General features: G+C 36.3%; 1 protein-coding gene across 3 annotated transcripts in view; it reads left to right on the top strand.

Moving 5' to 3' along the window:
* Positions 1 to 18,022, top strand: part of AKAP6 (A-kinase anchoring protein 6) — a 501,319-nt gene that overhangs the window by 426,664 nt on the left and 56,633 nt on the right. The gene's annotated exons all lie outside the window — the stretch shown is intronic.

Below are 18,022 nucleotides of genomic sequence, written 5' to 3' on the forward strand. Positions count from 1 at the left end.
CACTGTATATATTTTTAAAAATCCATCATCTAACACTTCTTTGGAAGTAATTTTAAGTAATTGGATACAATCCAGAATTGCCTTGTAAAGAGAAAAACATTGGCTGGATTAAGGTTGAAGTTCAAAGATAGATTTAAATAAATGTTATTCACACTAACCATTGGGGTAGTGGGAAGACCCACAGGAAATTTTTATAGGCAATTCCAGTGTAAGCCTTCTAAAATAAAGAAAATGGAGTAATTAAGGCCTAATTCATTCTGAGTATGCCTTTTTCTAAAAGACACTGAATGATTCCTGAAGTGGGGCATTTTGCCTCTGAGTTAAAGATGCAGAGAGGTAGCTATGTACTCATTTCATATGTGTCATTTGTATTATTGCTCTCAGATGGTAAAGAGTCTGTCTGCACTGTGGGACACCTGGATTCGATCCCTAGTTTGGGAAGATTCCCTGGAGAAGGAAATGGCAGCCTACTCCAGTATTCTTGACTGGGAAATCCATGGATACAGGAGTCTGGCGGGCTACAGTTGATAGAGTTGCAAAGAGTCAGACATAACTGAGTGACTAACACACACAAAGGCTGAGATGGTAATCTAGAAAGATGACAGATATGTCACCTGTCCTTACTTTATCGCTGCCTAGAAAACCACAAATAACTGTCTTTAGGCTCTGAAACCACAGTGATGAATATTTCTGTTCTTACTTGATTTCTTCAGTTCAGTTGCTAAGTCGTATCCAACTCTGCGACCCCATGAACCACAGCACACCAGGCCTCCCTGTCCGTCACCAACTCCCAGAGTTCACCCAAACCCATGTCCATCGAGTTGGTGATGCCATCTAACCATCTCATCCTCTGTTGTCCCCTTCTCCTCCTGCCCTCAATCTTTCCCAGCATCAGGGTGTTTCCAAATGAGTCAGCTCTTTGCATCAGATGGCCAAAGTATTGGAGTTTCAGCTTCAACATCAGTCCTTCCAATGAACACCCAGGACTGGGCTCCTTTAGGATGGACTGGTGGGATCTTCTTGCAGTCCCAGGGACTCTCAAGAGTCTTCTCCAACAACACAGTTCAAAAGCATCAATTCTTCAGCGCTCAGCCTTCTTCACAGTCCAACTCTCACATCCATACATGACCACAGGAAATACCGTAGCCTTGACTAGACGGACCTTTGTAGACAAAGTTATGTCTCTGCTTTTTATTTTTTTCATAGTTTTAAAGGTTTATTTTTCTTTAAAACCTTCACCCAGTAAATATCAACTGGTTGATTTTTCTTGTGAAATCCAAGCAGTTTCATTTATTTGTTAGTAATAAAGATTGTAACTAGGAAAACCATCTAAATGATATATTCTTCAGATAACCATAATTAACCAAGTAGCTGATAATAAAAGGCAGATGGGAAATCAAGTAAGCATGGATCTATAACATTTTTGCCTCTGAGAAGTTTGGAAAGATAAACTTTCCGTCTTTTTTTTGTTGTTGTTGTTCTTTTTAAATTTAATTTTATTATTATTATTATTATTATTTTACTTTACAATATTGTAGTGGTTTTGCCATACATCAACATGAATCTGCCATGGGTGTACACGTGTTCCCAATCCTGAACCCCCCTCCCACCTCGTTCCTCATACCATCTGTCTGGGTCATCCCAGTGCACCAGCCCCAAGCATCCTGTATCCTGCATCGAACCTAGACTGGTGATTCATTTCTTATATGATATTATACATGTGTCAGTGCCATTCTCCCAAATCATTCCACCCTCTCCCTCTCCCACAGAGTCCAAAAGACTGTTCGATACATCTGTGTCTCTTTTGCCGTCTCGCGTACAGGGTTATTGTTACCATCTTTCTAAATTCCATATATATGGGTTAGTATACTGTATTGGTGTTTTTCTTTCTGGCTTACTTCACTCTGTATAATTGGCTCCAGCTGCTTTTTGATATGCTGTCTGCTGCTGCTGCTAAGTTGCTTCAGTCATGTCTGACTCTGTGCAACCCCATAGATGGCAGCCCACCAGGCTCCCCCATCCCTGGGATTCTCCAGGCAAGAACACTGGAGTGGGTTGCCATTCCTGCTCCAATGCATGAAAATGAAAAGTGAAAATGAAGTCGCTCAGTCGTGTGCGACTCTTCGGGACCCCATGGACTGCAGCCTACCAGGCTCCTCCGTCCATGGGATTTTCCAGGCAAGAGTACTGGAGTGGGTTGCCATTGCCTTCTCCGATGTGCTGTCTAGGTTGGTCATAACTTTCCTTCCAAGGAGTAAGCGTCTTTTAATTTCATGGCTGCAATCACTATCTGCAGTGATTTTGGAGCCCCCCAAAATAAAGTCAGCCACTGTTTCCACTGTTTCCCCATCTATTTCCCATGAAGTGATGGGACCAGATGCCATGATCTTAGTTTTCTGAATATTGGGCTTTAAGCCAACTTTTTCACGCTCCTATTTCACTTTCATTAAGAGGCTCTGTAGTTCTTCTTCACTTTCTGCCATAAGGGTGGTGTCATCTGCATATCTGAGGTTATTGATATTTCTCCCAGCAATCTTGATTCCAGCCTGTGCTTCCTCCAGCCCAGCATTTCTCATGATGTACTCTGAATCTAAGTTAAATAAGCAGGGTGACAATATACAGCCTTAACATTACTTAAATATTATTTTAGTTGTAAATAAACTCAAATTAGGAAGAAACTGGGAGTACACAATTGTAGAATTACCCTTCATGTAGATAAGGTTGAAGCAGTGAATTTGATCCATTGCAGTGTAGAAGCCTAAAGTTCAAGATGCTTGAGTTTATCCTGTTTCTACCTATTTCTAATCCATGATTTTTCTTAAAGCCCCAGGATTCTTATCTTTAAAATAGGCATAGTAATAACACCTAATCTCATAGAGTGGCTATGAGTATTAAATGATATAATATATATGAAAGTTCTTTAAAATAGAGCCTGCCTGATGGGAACTCAATACATATTAGCTACCAACATTATAATTACTATAGCATAAACTTGCCCTTCTTAAAAGGCACTTATTTTAAAACAGTATATGTATATACAGTGGATAACATAAGTGGTAAATAGTAGATGGAGACCTTTCCATGGGTTTCAATTACTTCAGTATTAGTTGTATGATTGTTAGGAACTGAATTATCTATGAGTTGCATCATTTATCTATTACTATGTCGGCAAGGAAGGTCACAAGAAAGTTGTTTTCCTCTCAAGACTAGAGAAAAAAAAAGGAGGTAGTCAGCAGACCTCCGAAGTTTGTGCTCTGACCTATGGACTGGACAGCTTTTCTAGGGTGCAGAAAACTAGATCCCAGATTATCAAAGGTGGGTCTCCACATTGGGCTGCATTACAGGTTTTGTGCAAGGTAGGGATTCTTGGAGGGCAATTTCTTCTCTACTTTCTGTCTCCCTGACTCTCTTGTAAATACCCCTTTATAGCTTCATCATATTTCTCACAGATCGTTGGTCTACAGATACATACATACCCCCACATACACAATTAGACTTTCATTTAGGGAAACAAACAAAACTTCTTTTTTTTCCCCAATGTTCATGTTAAATTGTCAACCATCTTTCTATAATTTTCCATATCATTCTTTTATAATTTAACTAATCAATGGTATTCATTGAATATCCTCATGAGGTTCTATTAGTTGGCAGTATTACAATCTAGGATTTTCAACTGTATAATCTCAGCAACTAATTTCTCTTCTTGTCTAATATTCTTTATTTGTAAATTTGGGCTCTTGAACGAAAAAAATTCTCTTCAGCTGTAGCATTCTGTGATTCTGCACTAGCCATCTTTTTTCTATCATTAAATTTATTCAATGGCAGATGCCATTTAACTCCTCTAAACAATACTTTAGCTTTGGCGTAAAATTACTGGTTTATAATTAACTTTATATACCAGGATTCATGTTTGTGTCATTGAAAATGCTACCTCAGAAGGACAGAAGCATCTTTTGAACCCAAGTTGCAATGTTATCTTTGTCACCATGGTTGTTGTCCCTTTGTACCCATTTTCTTTCTAACATTATAGTGTCTTTATAATTTGAGTAGAGATACTGCATAAAATGTAAAGGTAAACATCTTCCTAGTTATGAATTTCAGTCAGGATGCTGGCACAGGTAACATGTCTTATTGATTTAAAAGTAGAAAGAAATATGTCAGTAAAGTACTAGTGCAGATAGTACTATTAATATAACTATATTCATTCTCGTACTTTCAATAACTTCTTTTGGCATTTGCATTTATTTTATAAGAATATGAACAATATTTCAGAATTCTTTACACAAATTTTTTTATTGGTCAACCTCAATTTTTTTATACCATAGTTTTTTGTTGAAAAAAATTATTCTTAATACTGATTCTTGGATTGTCTTCTAATAATTTTTATAGAAAAAGTGCATTCTTGGTATATTCCCCCAAACCATTGCATGTCTGAAAATGTATTTTTCTTGACCTCACATACAAACAATAGCTTGGCTGAATTAAAAATTTTGTTATGGGTTGTGTAATCTTTTGCCATCAAAACTGCTAATGATTCTTTTGGCATTTGTGGTGGTAAAGGTGAAGTCTAATTTTTGTGGCCACATAGTAACTTCGTTTTTCGCTTGTATGTGATAAAGTGTTTATCTCTTCTTCTGAGAGCTTGGTGAGTCCTACTTGATTTTGAAAAATTAAATTCTGCTTTAGATCAGGAAAGTTTTCCTACTATTTGATTATCATTGTTTCTTTATATGTTTGGTGGTTTCACTTGTGGCTCAGCTGGTAAAGAATCTGCCTGCATGTGGGAAACCTGGGTTTGATCTCTGGATTGGGGAGATCCCTGAAGAAGGGAAAGGCTTACCCACTCCAGTATTCTGGCCTAGAGAATTCAGTCCATGGGGTCGTAAAGAGTCAGACACTCACTTTCACTTTGGTGGTTTAGTCACTAAGTCGTGTCCAGCTCTTGGTGACCCCATAGACTGTAGCCCATCAGGCTCCTCTGTCCATGGGATATACCAAACAAGAATACTGGAATGGGTTGCCATTTCCTTCTCCAGGGAATCTTCCTGACCCAGGGATTGAACCCAGGTCTTCTGCATCATAGGCAGATTCTTTACCAACTGAGCCACCAGGGAAGATCTACATGTTTAGTTCCCTCCTTTTTGATGTCCTGTTCTGTATATACTGGTGAGCCTACCCTGACACATCATAAACCTGGAGTCAAGAGTTTATGTTACAGTTATGTTGTACATTTTGTGGGTCTGGATAAATGTATAATGACATGTCCATCAACATCCTGAGTAATTTCTCTGCCTTAAAAATCCTCTATATTCTGCCTATTCATTCCTCATCCCCCATTCCCCACCCCAACCTCAGGAAACCCTTGGTCTTTTCATTCCTCATACTTTTGCCTTTTCCAAAATATCATAGTTCTATCATAGTATGTAGCCCTTTCAGATTAGCGTCACTTAATGATATGCATTAAAGATTTCTCCATGTCTTTTCATGGTTTAATAAGTCATTTCTTTTTGGCACTGAATACAAGATTCTATTGTCTGGAAGTACCACAGTTTATTGATTAATTCATCTACTAAATTACATCTTGGTTGTTTCCAAATTTCTGTAGTTATAAATAAAGCTGGTATAAATATCCATGTGCAGTTTATTGTGGGAATAGAACTTTTCAACTCCTTTGGGGTAACTACCAAGGAGTGTGATTGCTGGATCATCTGGTAAGAGTATAATCATATGGTAATCATATGGTAGTAAGTTTTGTAAGAAACTCCCAAAATGTCTCCCAAAGTGTTGGTACCATTTTGCATTCATACCAGCAATGAATGAGAGCTCCTGTTTCTCCATAACCTCATCAGCATTTGGTGTTATGTATTCCAAATTTTGGGCATTCTAATAGGTACGTGATGATATTTCATTGTTGTTTTAAGTGTATAAACTTGTTAAGAGTAGGAACTTTTAAAACAATTTTTATTGAAATGATTTACAATGCTACTCTGGTTTTGGCTATACAACAAAGGGATTCAGTTGTAGATAGATAGTTTCTCTTATAGTTTATTATGAAATACTGAGTATCATTCCCTGGGCCATACAGTGAATTCTCATTGGTTATGTATTTTATATGTATTATATATATCTGTATCTGTTAATCCCAAACTCCTGATTTATACCTCCCCCTTTGGTAGCTCTAAGATTGTTTTCTGTCTGTGAGTCTATTTCTGTTTAGTAAATAAGTTCATTTTTATCATTTTTATAGATTCTACATATAAGTGATGTCATATGATATTTGTCTTTCTCTGTCTGGCTTTCTTCACTTAGTATGGTAATTTCTAGGTCCATCCAGGAGTAGGAACTATCTTCAAGTTTTTGTTTTTTTACATGCCCTTCACAGTAACACAGACATTGCTTTAGGGTTGCTGGATACTAAAGAAGTACTTAGCAGATTGTAGAATTTCATCACAAGATGGTATTTGAGGTCATTTGGCTAGCTCAACCTCTGGTAAATTAAATAGTTCACCCAAGACCACACGACCAGAGCCAGATGGCAGCCTGTATCTCCTAAATCCTAATCCAGGCCGTAGTCCAATAATACCAAGTCGATGATTTTATGAGTCATCACTGATGCCTTTGTAATTTTCACATCTTAATTATTCATCTATAAAATAGGGTAAACCCATCTCATTCGATGAATAGAAATTAAAAATGATCATCACAGCGAACATTGTGATTGGCAGGAAATGTAGAAATGCTAATACTATGAAGTACTGTTTTAAACAGTATTACAAATAAGTATGACAACAAACCAAGGCTCTTCTGGCATTGGAACTCAGATACTAACCGTCTTGACCTGCAACGTCTTCTCATTTCCAGGGGCCTTATTCTCAGGAGTTCAACTCAGTATGGAGTTTGCTATCATTTTTCCCCTTGTGTTTGTGTTTTACCTCCATATGAGGAGCTTAAGGAGCCTTACACACATTAACTCATTAATCCTCCCCAAACCTCTCTAAGATAGAGTGGAGGCATAAATCATTACTCCTATCTGGCAAAAAGATGGCCTAACGTCTCTTTTAATTTTCCTGACACTCCAAATTGTTGATTAAATCCTTACTTATACCCTATACATTTAAAATATAATATTTTCTTCCCCAAGGATATTTTTCTCTCTTTTTCAGTTTAATGTCATCAAGGTAAGTAAAACCAGGTAGACAGGTCTGATGTTAGAAGCTCATTTGAGATGCACAGGATAATAGGCTCCTCCTATTATCCTATGCTGGCTCCTCCTTGTCCTGTGCTCTCCTCATTTTCTAAAAAATGCCCCTCTTTGTTGCTTCTCAGTCATGACAGGAGAAATGTCCTTTAGAGCCTGGAGAGATGTTTGAAAACCAATTCGCTTCTTTATCTGTCAGCCAAGACTACCAGCAAGAGAACCAATGGATCCATTCAACTATGTCATCCTAACTGTCTATAATATAAACTCTGGTAGAACAGACTTCACAGTTTTACAAAAGCAACACTGGCAGTTAAATTTACAGTTTTGTGTACTTTGCTTAGGCATGTGGTTCTCACTATGAAAATATTTGGAGTTAGACTTTGAAGATGTTAGAACATGACGGAGACATGAGGAGAATCTTGAGACCAAGTAAGGATGATTTGTGCAAATGATTGCAACAACCCGCTTGTCCAATTAAAGCCATTGCCCACAGTGCAGGCCGGTAAAGAGGAAAATGAGTAAGAATGATACAGACTAAATGAAACTAATATTCTATCATCCCTAAAAGTTCATCAGCAAAGATGAGAGTCCTCTTGCAACTGAATTGAGATATTCAATGTTTTATTATTTTTTAAAGGACCACCATATGAAACTTCCTGTTTCAGAACAAAGTTATATAATAATGAGATACTAGAAGATGGTAAACACTAAAGGATCATTGCATTTTAGAGATGGGGTATTGAGGGCACATAAAAGTTCTATCGTTTACTCAAGATCACATAACTAGTTATTGTATGAGAAGACTGTATGTTGTTTCTTTTCCCCCTCAATCCAAGTTGCCTCTCAAACGTTCCACGAAAACACATTTATGCTTAGATCACTTGTGTTCTGCGTTGCTGACAGATGAAGGAGATTAATGAGAAAACTATCCCCCAATGTATTTAATCTTGTTTGGGGGAGCAAGCAAGAGAAGGATGTGGTGTCTTTTCTCAGAAAAAGAAAACATATTCTTCTAAAAGGAAAATTAGCTTTGTTTAAGAAACTGCTCTCAAAAATTTCTCCTGGACCTCTGCTTTGTTTGAGCTATGGGAGTGTTTAAAGAATGAAGTTCTTATTACATTTCCTTCCCATAAGGTTGTGGAATATTGCTTTGAGCTAAGTAATCATTATAGCAATTTACCAGTTGGCTAATATTTAGTCAGCATCTCTCTACTACTTCATATAACAGTTGAAGAGTGTTTTGCCATTATGTATTAGTTAAACTTCTAAACGACCCTGGGAGTGTGGTTAGTATTACTGCACATCTGGGAATACTGAAAGCCGGTGAAAAAGGAGTCGAGTTGCCCTGGGCTTCCTCCACAAACGCAAAGGAAAGAGCTAAGAAGCAAATTCCCAATGGTCCAAGCCCACAGGAAAGCGTCCTATTTATTTTAGGTGCTATGAAAATAAAATCAGAAATATGAAGTTTATAGAGCTGGCTATACCTCAGCCTCTTCCAGGTCAGGAAGGTATAAAATGAAAAAACAGAAAGGTCTTTCTAATGTTGACTTTTGTCCCTAGTATCATTTTCCACTTTTTTAGTGATGTTATTCCCCATAGCCTAACTTTCTTCCTGCACTCTTGTTGGGTCCCTAGAGTTCTTGAATTCATTTACTTCCCATCTGTAGGATTCTTGAATAGCAGTAATACTTCCCTAAAAAACCAGTTCCTAGCTGTTATACTTCAAGTAACACTGAGTTTTGTGATGAGTTCCAGGAGTGGCTTCATAGGAAATACAAGTAAGTCAGCCAGAGATAAGTCTGAAAAAAATAGGATTTGGTGGAGAAGACGGGTGAGGAATAGTCAACTGTGTATGGGTAAGAGCATTAGAAAAGCATCACACAGCAGAGTTGACTGATTTGTGAAATTAATTAGTCCAGTAATCTGTTTTCTCTATGATCCACACTATCCCTGGGAATTCCGTATGTGTCATCTTTGCTCCTGTGCTCTCTGGCTTTCCTTCTGAATGGTGCTTCATTCTCCAGGTGTGGTTTTTTTATGATAATTCTTCTTTTACCTGAGCTCACAGATGAGTTCAGATAGTTGGGATCCATAAATAACCCAAGAAGAAAATCACCTTCATCTGTTCTCCAGAATTATTTTAAAATACTTCCCATGGAATCAGTAAGAGATAAAAAGCACAGTGGGCATTGTAAAAAGATTTCAAAATATAATAATGTAAAAATAAATGGCAATTAATGCCTTATCTACTTATGAAAAGAGTGACTGTAGGATTTTCAGAAAAGGTATTTATAGTATAATGGCTAAGTTGCATTTATATCCAGCACCCCTTCCCTCTTATTGCTAGAAGTTACCTTTCTATAATTGCAACTAGTTTAGCATCTTAACAATAACAGACATGTTTTTAGGAGATTATTGCCAAAAGTGCATTCTTTATTCCAGAGGGACTCTGTAATAGATACCAGCATTTCAGTAATGACACAAGCAATCCGTAAGCTATTACAGTTTTCTTTAGAGTAACTTAATCTTCATATTGTGCTATATGTCTAGAATTTTAATAGTATTTTTAATTTAGAAAAGTAAGTATATAACATATTACTAATTACGTGTGAATATGAACTAAGCACATGACCACTGAGCTTGATTCTTAAAAACAAACATATTTTAAAGTACTTAACACAGTTTAGGGTAAGTCACAAAGAAATTAAAGAATGCCAGACAGGGCTAGCAATAGCTTTCATGGAATAACAGTCTTCTTTTTTAGAATGCTTATTAAGTTTGGTCCACAGTTAAAAAGTAGCTGAGAGAAATAGAAATACTCCTTTCCAAATAGAATTAATATTTTTTAAACAGATGAAGGTATAAAACATTAAAACATAAATATGAGTGTGTTAAAAGAATGGTTTTTCCTTCGATGACACCATTCACCAAAGGGTGTCTAAGAAATTTTAGTAGTAATAGTCATGGTGGCCCTTAATGATTCATCTTGATTGGTGAGGATTCTAGATTACAAGAACAAGATCTTTTTCTAGGTCAAAGGTCAGGCTAATTAGGCCATGGGGGTAAAGATGGCATTTCACTTATCTGAAGCCTAGATGAACAGAGGCGAGATGGTTTTTCTTACAAATGAAAGTGTTCACTGAAAATACTTTGATTTCAAATGACGAAAAGAAATCATTTAGCATTAGAATCTAGACTTATACTGTCATGTGCAATTTTAAAACTATTTTGGCACACATCCCAGACCCTCTTCAAGGAGCTGATAGAGATGTGCTTGGTGAATCAATTCAGGGGGCTTTAATGCTATTTTAAAAATCTAGCTTTTACATTAAATAAACCAGTTTGTTATTTTGCAAGAACTTCTAATCTACTTAAAACTGTCATTCTCTGTTTCTGACTTGCAATTAGATGGTATTTCCAAAATGTCAGACCTAGATTCTGCCTCTACTGTCATCATAATAAAATGTGACAGCCAAGATATTATATCAATACCTTTTCCATAATTAGCAATAAGGACCCAGCCAAGGGTTAACTGGAAAAGTTTCACAAATGTTTTTCTACAAATGGTCCTGAAGGCAGTATTATGCTTTTAAAATCTGCTAATGTAGCAAAGACGCATGACAACCAGGAGACAAATCTGTGAGTAAAACTGTTTGGAGAGAATAGTTTTGTAGTGTATGATGTATGGTATGTAAATGAGCTTATTAGGACTCTCATCTATTTTATTATTGGTGACCAATTTAATAGAGGCATTTAAAAAACAATATTTCTGCCTGACTCCTAGAAATGAAGAAGATACATTGATATAATTGAGAGCAAATGATTGCATGTCGTGCCATTTAATCATGTCATTTTTCAATTGCTATTTTTTGCACTTCACTGCATGCTTATAGAATATTTAGCTTCAATATAGATCAAGTCCCAGAGTTTGTGACTGAGCTGAGTTCCTGTATTGGCTGATATCTTTTAAGTTCGAAATCAGTTAAAATATGAAGATGTCTTTTGTCCATATTTTCTTTGAATATTCAAGTCATCATTCATACCTCACTTGGGGTGTTTTTTTTCTGTTTTGAAAAATTACTCCTTTACAATTCTAGGTTGGAAATTCTTATTTGCAGCATACATTATACAGTAGGTATAGTTAAGCACATAATTGTCTCAAGAATGGAGCTGTCAGGACCAAAATATCTCCTGACCCCTTGCTGGAAACTTTGCTAATCGTTTGCCTAATGAATGTTTGTCACTTTTGTTAAATCTCTTCTTTATTATTTATATAATTTACATCTTTTTCTCAGAAAAGAGATTAGCTCCCACTGTCTGCTAAAATATGAGGTTCTTGAGGGCAGAACGTTTTGACTATGTTTTGTTCACTGATGTATCTCAACCACTGAGAACAGTGCCCATCATAATATGTGTTTATTAAATATTTGTTCAATGAATTAATTTGTATTTTTCCACCTCTGCTATTTAACTTCCCTGGGCTTAAGAATTGTATAGTTTACTGATTCTTACTGTATTTGCAGGATTAGGAATGGGTATAAGATAAACCCCTGACAGGTATATGAACCAAGATGTTGGTCCTCTCATCGGCAGTAAGTTTATGGCTGCAACCACTTCTAATTAGGACTCAGGGGCAGAGATGGTCTGAAAATGTCAAAATTTTGCAAGCTTCTTCAGCTCTCTTATGAAAGGCAGTGTGGCATAGTTTCATGGATTGGCTCTTGATTTAGACTGCATGGGTTAAAATCATTTGCTACTTTTTAACTGTGTCATCACTGGTCAGATACTTAACCTCTTCGTGTCTCCATCATCTCATTTATAAAATAGGTAGATGACAGTAACGTATGTCTCAGACCCTCTTCAAGAAGCCGATATCATTCATGTGATCTCAGAGTGCTATTTTGAGAATTAAATGAGTTGATACATATGAAATACCTAAGAAAATGCATAGCATACAGAAATATACAAAAGATTTGTCATTAGTATTGGAAATTAGTGAAAAATAACTAAGAAAATACTACCAAGAGGAGAAACCTAGCAACTATCTACTTTAGCTGGTAATGATCTTTCTCATCTTCAAAGCCAGTGCCCATAATTTAGTATGTATATCAACTCCATGTTACTTTTGGGTCACAGCGTCACTGTTCACAAGGTACATTTACCTCACTTACCTCACTTAAAAACCTACAATATCTTGATGGGTTAGGTCTTATCAAAAACGTTTGTGTTGCATTAATATCTCTTATTGTGAGTAGCCAAGAGTCTTCTCTTTACAGCCAGTTTACGAGCCCTTAAGATCAGGTACCACATCATATTATTGGCCTCTTATCCACCAGTACCAATCCTGTAATGAAAAGTATGGTGTTTGACACATGACACCCAATAAATGTTTACTTCTACAAGAAGTATCATTCATGTGATCTTTCCCAACTTGCCTCCAAATGATGATTCCAAACCAACAAGCCAAAAGCATCTTTTGGAGAATCATAGAGGTACCATCGGAGAAGGCAATGGCACCCCACTCCAGTACTCTTGCCTGGAAAATCCCATGGACGGAGGAGCCTGGTAGGCTACAGTCCATGGGGTTGCGAAGAGTTGGACACGACTGAGCGACTTCATTTTCACTTTTCACTTTCACGCATTGGAGAAGGAAATGGCAACCCACTCCAGTGTTCTTGCCTGGAGAATCCCAGGGATGGGGGAGCCTTGGTGGGCTGCTGTCTCTGGGGTCGCACAGAGTTGGACACGACTGAAGCGACTTAGCAGCAGCAGCAGCAGAGGTACCATCATAGCCTCTCATTTTTTGCATCTGCTGTACATTCTTCTCATACGTTGGCTATAGGCATTAACAGTATGATGCCTTGTACGTGCCAAACAGTCATCAAGGTTTTTATTACTATGTAAACTCTCTCAGAACAAAGCTTCTATTTAATTTAGCTCAATGCCAAACATGTTAGTCATTAGTTGGTAAATTACTTAGTTGACAAAAATAACCAAAAGGTATAAAATCCCAAAATATAGTATTCAAACAATTAGCATTCTTAATATATTAAAATTCTGGAGATTATCAAGCAAATATGAATAATATAAAGTTATCACTGGCTGAAAAGATATATTCATTGATTGATTCATTAATTTTTTTAGCCATTCAATAACAATTTAAAAAATAATTGATTTATTATTTCAGTTAATAAAACTACACCAACATCACACTTGGCTCCATAATATGAGTAGTTTCAGCTATCAAAGAAACTCATAGAGCAGGTCAGGAGAGGAGAAAATCCCCAGATAAACCGAAACACCCCTTTGTACCACCATTAGTGGATTGAAAATCATATTGCAAGTTTGTAAGTGTAAAACAAATACCTTCAATTTGTTGACAGCGCTCTTGTAACATGTCCAAGAAGATATGTTTAAAGGGTTGGTGAACTGTAAAGGAAAAAACAACTTAGGAATTTTGATTTTTGCTTATGTGCTTCTCAACTTTGATAGCAAATCCACTTTTAAAGTAACATGAAGAAACTGAATGGAAATGTAAAATAAGCAAATAAAGTAGGTCATTAGAGACTTAAAAGTATCACACCAAACTATATTCCAACAATAAGATTCTGAAGTGATACTAAGACAATGACCTCCATACTAACAAAGGTAGCTCTTTAGGAAAAAAATGACTAAAGATTACCAAATAATAATGATAGCTAAATATAAAGGCGTTTGGAATCTGTTTCTCTTAGACATTTCGATTATTCTCCTTCTTTATATTTACATTCTCTTTCCCACTTCTTCCCTTTCTACTTCTCTGAGAAGGTAATATGATTATGCTTAGGAACCAGCATGATCTCATTGGATATCAAGGACAATGCTTCAAACCTGGCGATAATGAAAAATCTTCCAAATTTTTCTTTTTGTAAATTAAAATGATAAACTTTAAAGTATAGTTGATTTATAATATTGCATTAATCTGCTGTATAGCAAAGTGATTCAGTTATATATTTATGTGTATATATATACATATATATACATCTTTTAAAAATATTATTTTCCATTATGGTTTAACATAGGATACTGAATATAGTTCTCTGTGCTATGTAGTATAACTGTTGTTTATCCATTCCATGTATAATAACTTAAATCTGCTAACCATAACCTCCCCCTCTATCCCTCCCCTTGGCAGCCACCAATCTGTTCCCTATGTCTATGAGTCTATTTCATAGATAGGTTCATTTATGTCATATTTTAGATTCCACATATCAGTGAAATAAATATTTCACTTATCTATAAGTGAAATAGACAAATAATTATATTTGTCTTTCTCTTTCTGACTTATGTCACTTAGTATGATAATCTCTGGTTGTATCCATGTTACTGCAAAGGACATTATTTCATTATTTTTTATGACTGAATAATATTCCACTGTAGATATGTACCACATCATTTTTTCCATTCATCTGTCAATGGACATTTAGATTGTTTCCATGTCTTGGCTATTGTGAGTAGAACCTAGGGCTTCTCTGGTGGGTCAGTAGTAAAGAATCCACTTACAATGCAGAGCAGGAGATGTGAGTTCAATCCCTGGATCAGGAAGATCCCCTAGGGAAGGGAATGGCAACCCACTCCCATATTCTTGCCTGGAGAATCCCATCAACAGGAGACTGGCGAGCTACCCTCCATAGGATTGCAAAGAGTTGGACACGACTGAAGTGACTTAGCACGCATGCATGCATGAACCTAGGGAGGCATGTGCCCTTTTGGATTAGAGTTTGTCTGCATATGTGCCCAGGAGTGGTATTTTTGGATCATATGTTAATTCTATTTTTAGGTTTTTGGTGAACTTCCACACTGTTTTCCACAGTTCCTGCACCAGTTTACATTCCCACCAACAATGTAGGAGGGTTTCCTTTTCTCCATATCTTCTCTAGAACTTATAACTTTTTATACTGGATTATAAATATAATTGATTAACAGTGTTGTGTTAGTTTCAGGTGTACAGCAAAAAGACTTCCAGACTTAGAGAACAAACTCATGGTTACTAGGAAAGGAAGGTGGGGGGAAGGGATACTTAAGGAGTTTGCGACTGACATGTATGTACACACTGTGATATTTAGAATGGATGACCAACATGGGCTTACTATATAACACAGGGAACTTTGCTCAATATTATGTAACAACCTAAATGGGAGAAAGTTTCAAAAATAATAGATACATGTGTATGTGTAACAAAACCTTCCAGAATTTTCCGTTCTTTACTTCCTTTTCCAGGGGCTCCATTCTCTCTTTTCTCCAACATGCCTGGTACTCCTAGTGTCCCAGACTACTTGCTACTGGACCTTCTGTCCTTGTAACCTCAACTACCCGACTTGGACAGTCTGGCTCACATTGTTTTCCTGATTTCATGGCTCCTCTGATAGCAACCTGCACAAACTTCTGTTAGCACTTACCTCTCTGTATCATTCTTGGTACCATACTTATTTGTTTAGTCCATTTCCAGTAGACTTCCGGTTCTTGAGAGTGGGAACAGTAACCTGCTCTTTTTTTGATGCCTCCATGCCTGAAATAATGCCTAGCAGATGCAAGGTACAATACACATTTGAGGAGGTCTGGAGGCAGGGATGAGTTCATCTTGTTTCTGAGACTTACTTAGATTGCTTAGCTTGGGTTTCTGTTTAAAAGTGCTTTTCTCTAAAAATGTAAGCCAAAGATAGTTATAATAATCATTTTGTTCCTATGTAGTTATATTTAACATTTCTCTATACACAGTTTATCATAGAAATAATGTGAACTCTACTGATTCTATGAAACATTGCCAGCAAATGCACTGATTTTATCTAGTATGTGTTTGTGATTATAAATAAATATGTATATTTTAATGGTTGAGATGGAAACACATTTGTGTAAAAAGAATGTAATTTTATCAATTATATCTCTTAGATGTAAAAAATTACTGAAAAATATGTTTCCATGTAAAATTCTCAGTGTTCCTCTCTCTCCTCTTTAAAGTAGTGTTATTTCTAAAGTGTGCATACAGGAGAAATTATTAATATAGAATATACACTGAGTTCTTTGGATATTTAAATTTTTTAAATTTGCAGAATTATGGAGACATAAAAATCTGATATTAAGTGTCAACAATTTTTAAGAACACCTAACACATGGTTTAAAACCCATCAGCTGACTGGGGTTCAGATGTAGAGTGAGGATCATCTGGATACTTAAATACTGGATACATTCTAGATTCATATTAAAAGTTATGGCTAATCAGCGTTGTGAAAATTTCCCTTAGCCACCTCACATGTCTGTTTCAGAACTCTGAAAACACCTGTGAGATGAATAAAGCCTGTTTGGGCTGCTTTGTAAATATCACCTAATGCGGCTGTGCTGACTAACACCACACATACCTTTATTGCCATCCCTGGCAAATTCTCATTCAGCTAAGAAACATCAGGACTCTTTGTTGGCTGTAGAAATGCAGTTATTATTTTAGGCAACTTAAAAGAGAATTTTGCAAGATCCAATTTGGCAGCATGGAACATCTCTTTTGATTTTCTAGCCCCCGCCCTTTTTTTAACAAATTAATGACAAGCACAAACAAAAAGTAAAATCTTCTATATATATATTCATAGAACTCTTTTGAAGCAATCCCAGTTGGCTATATTATTATGTCATCTTGAAGTGTTGAACTTTGGGCAAAAAATTGACAGATATTAAGTGGACTTAATAGTTTGACTGGCTCAACAGTTGTTTTAGAGCAAGAGAGCAAATTGAAGGGTATGTGGGTATATGTGTGAGAGAGAGAAGGAAATAGAGGGAAGGAGAGAAAGCATGTAAAAGAGAAAGTCAGCAGAATTGGAGGAGGAGATGGAAACAATGCCTGTTGCTTTGGTAGACTCTTTAAGTTTTATCTTTGATTGTGTAGGAGTTTCTCTCCACTCAGCATTGAGCTAATGAATAGTGTCAGTAAAGAAATTTGTCAGACCTGGTGGTTCTATCAGCAGTTATATAAGGAAAATAGTAATGAACCCTAGGAAAATAAATAAGGCTAAGTTCAAGAAACATAACTGAAAATGCTGTACTGGTATAAATTGGATAATAAAATTCCTGGTCATATTTTGCTATAAATAGAGGTGTGGGAATTTGTCATTCTCCTTATTTAAAATTCAGAAATATTAAAGGTACAGGGTTCTCTCATTACAGAAATAATAGAATTCCAGCTATTACTGAGTTAGGGTCGTTTAAATGGCTATAGCATGTATTATATCAATAAATGGAACATCTGTATGAAACGTCCACCTGCTGATCTACTACCACTCTGTGCACATTTCAGTGAACCGCACTTAATCATTTTAAGACTTCTTCTAATGAAGCCTTATCTAGATTAACATTTTAAGCACAAATACTTTCAGGCATTAAAACTCTAGCGCTGAATTAAATTGCATTGTCTTGTTTACCCTTGTTGATTAATAAGCAATCTGTTAACTGTTAGAACAGTCCAATTGTAGCGGTAGAGGGAGATTAGTAATTCAGTGATGTTTGTGGATATAATCATCATTTCTCCTGAAGGCTTTGAATTAGAATATCACTTACACACTATCCGTAGGCAAAGAAAAGATACAATATTTTAAGACATGTTTGCCCACTATTTTGCTTGAATCATTCAGCTTAGGGTCACTGCAGTAATACAAATGCTTCTGGGGGCAAAATGTTATTTTGATGCATGCATATCCTTCTTAAATAGTGTGAATGTCTATTATAAGAAACACAGCAACTAACAAATAATGCAATAACCATCCTGTATCCTAATTTCTGTTTTCAAAACATTATTGC

The sequence above is a fragment of the Ovis aries genome, chromosome 18, assembly GCF_016772045.2.
Source record: "Ovis aries strain OAR_USU_Benz2616 breed Rambouillet chromosome 18, ARS-UI_Ramb_v3.0, whole genome shotgun sequence".
Taxonomy (NCBI): domain Eukaryota; kingdom Metazoa; phylum Chordata; class Mammalia; order Artiodactyla; family Bovidae; genus Ovis; species Ovis aries.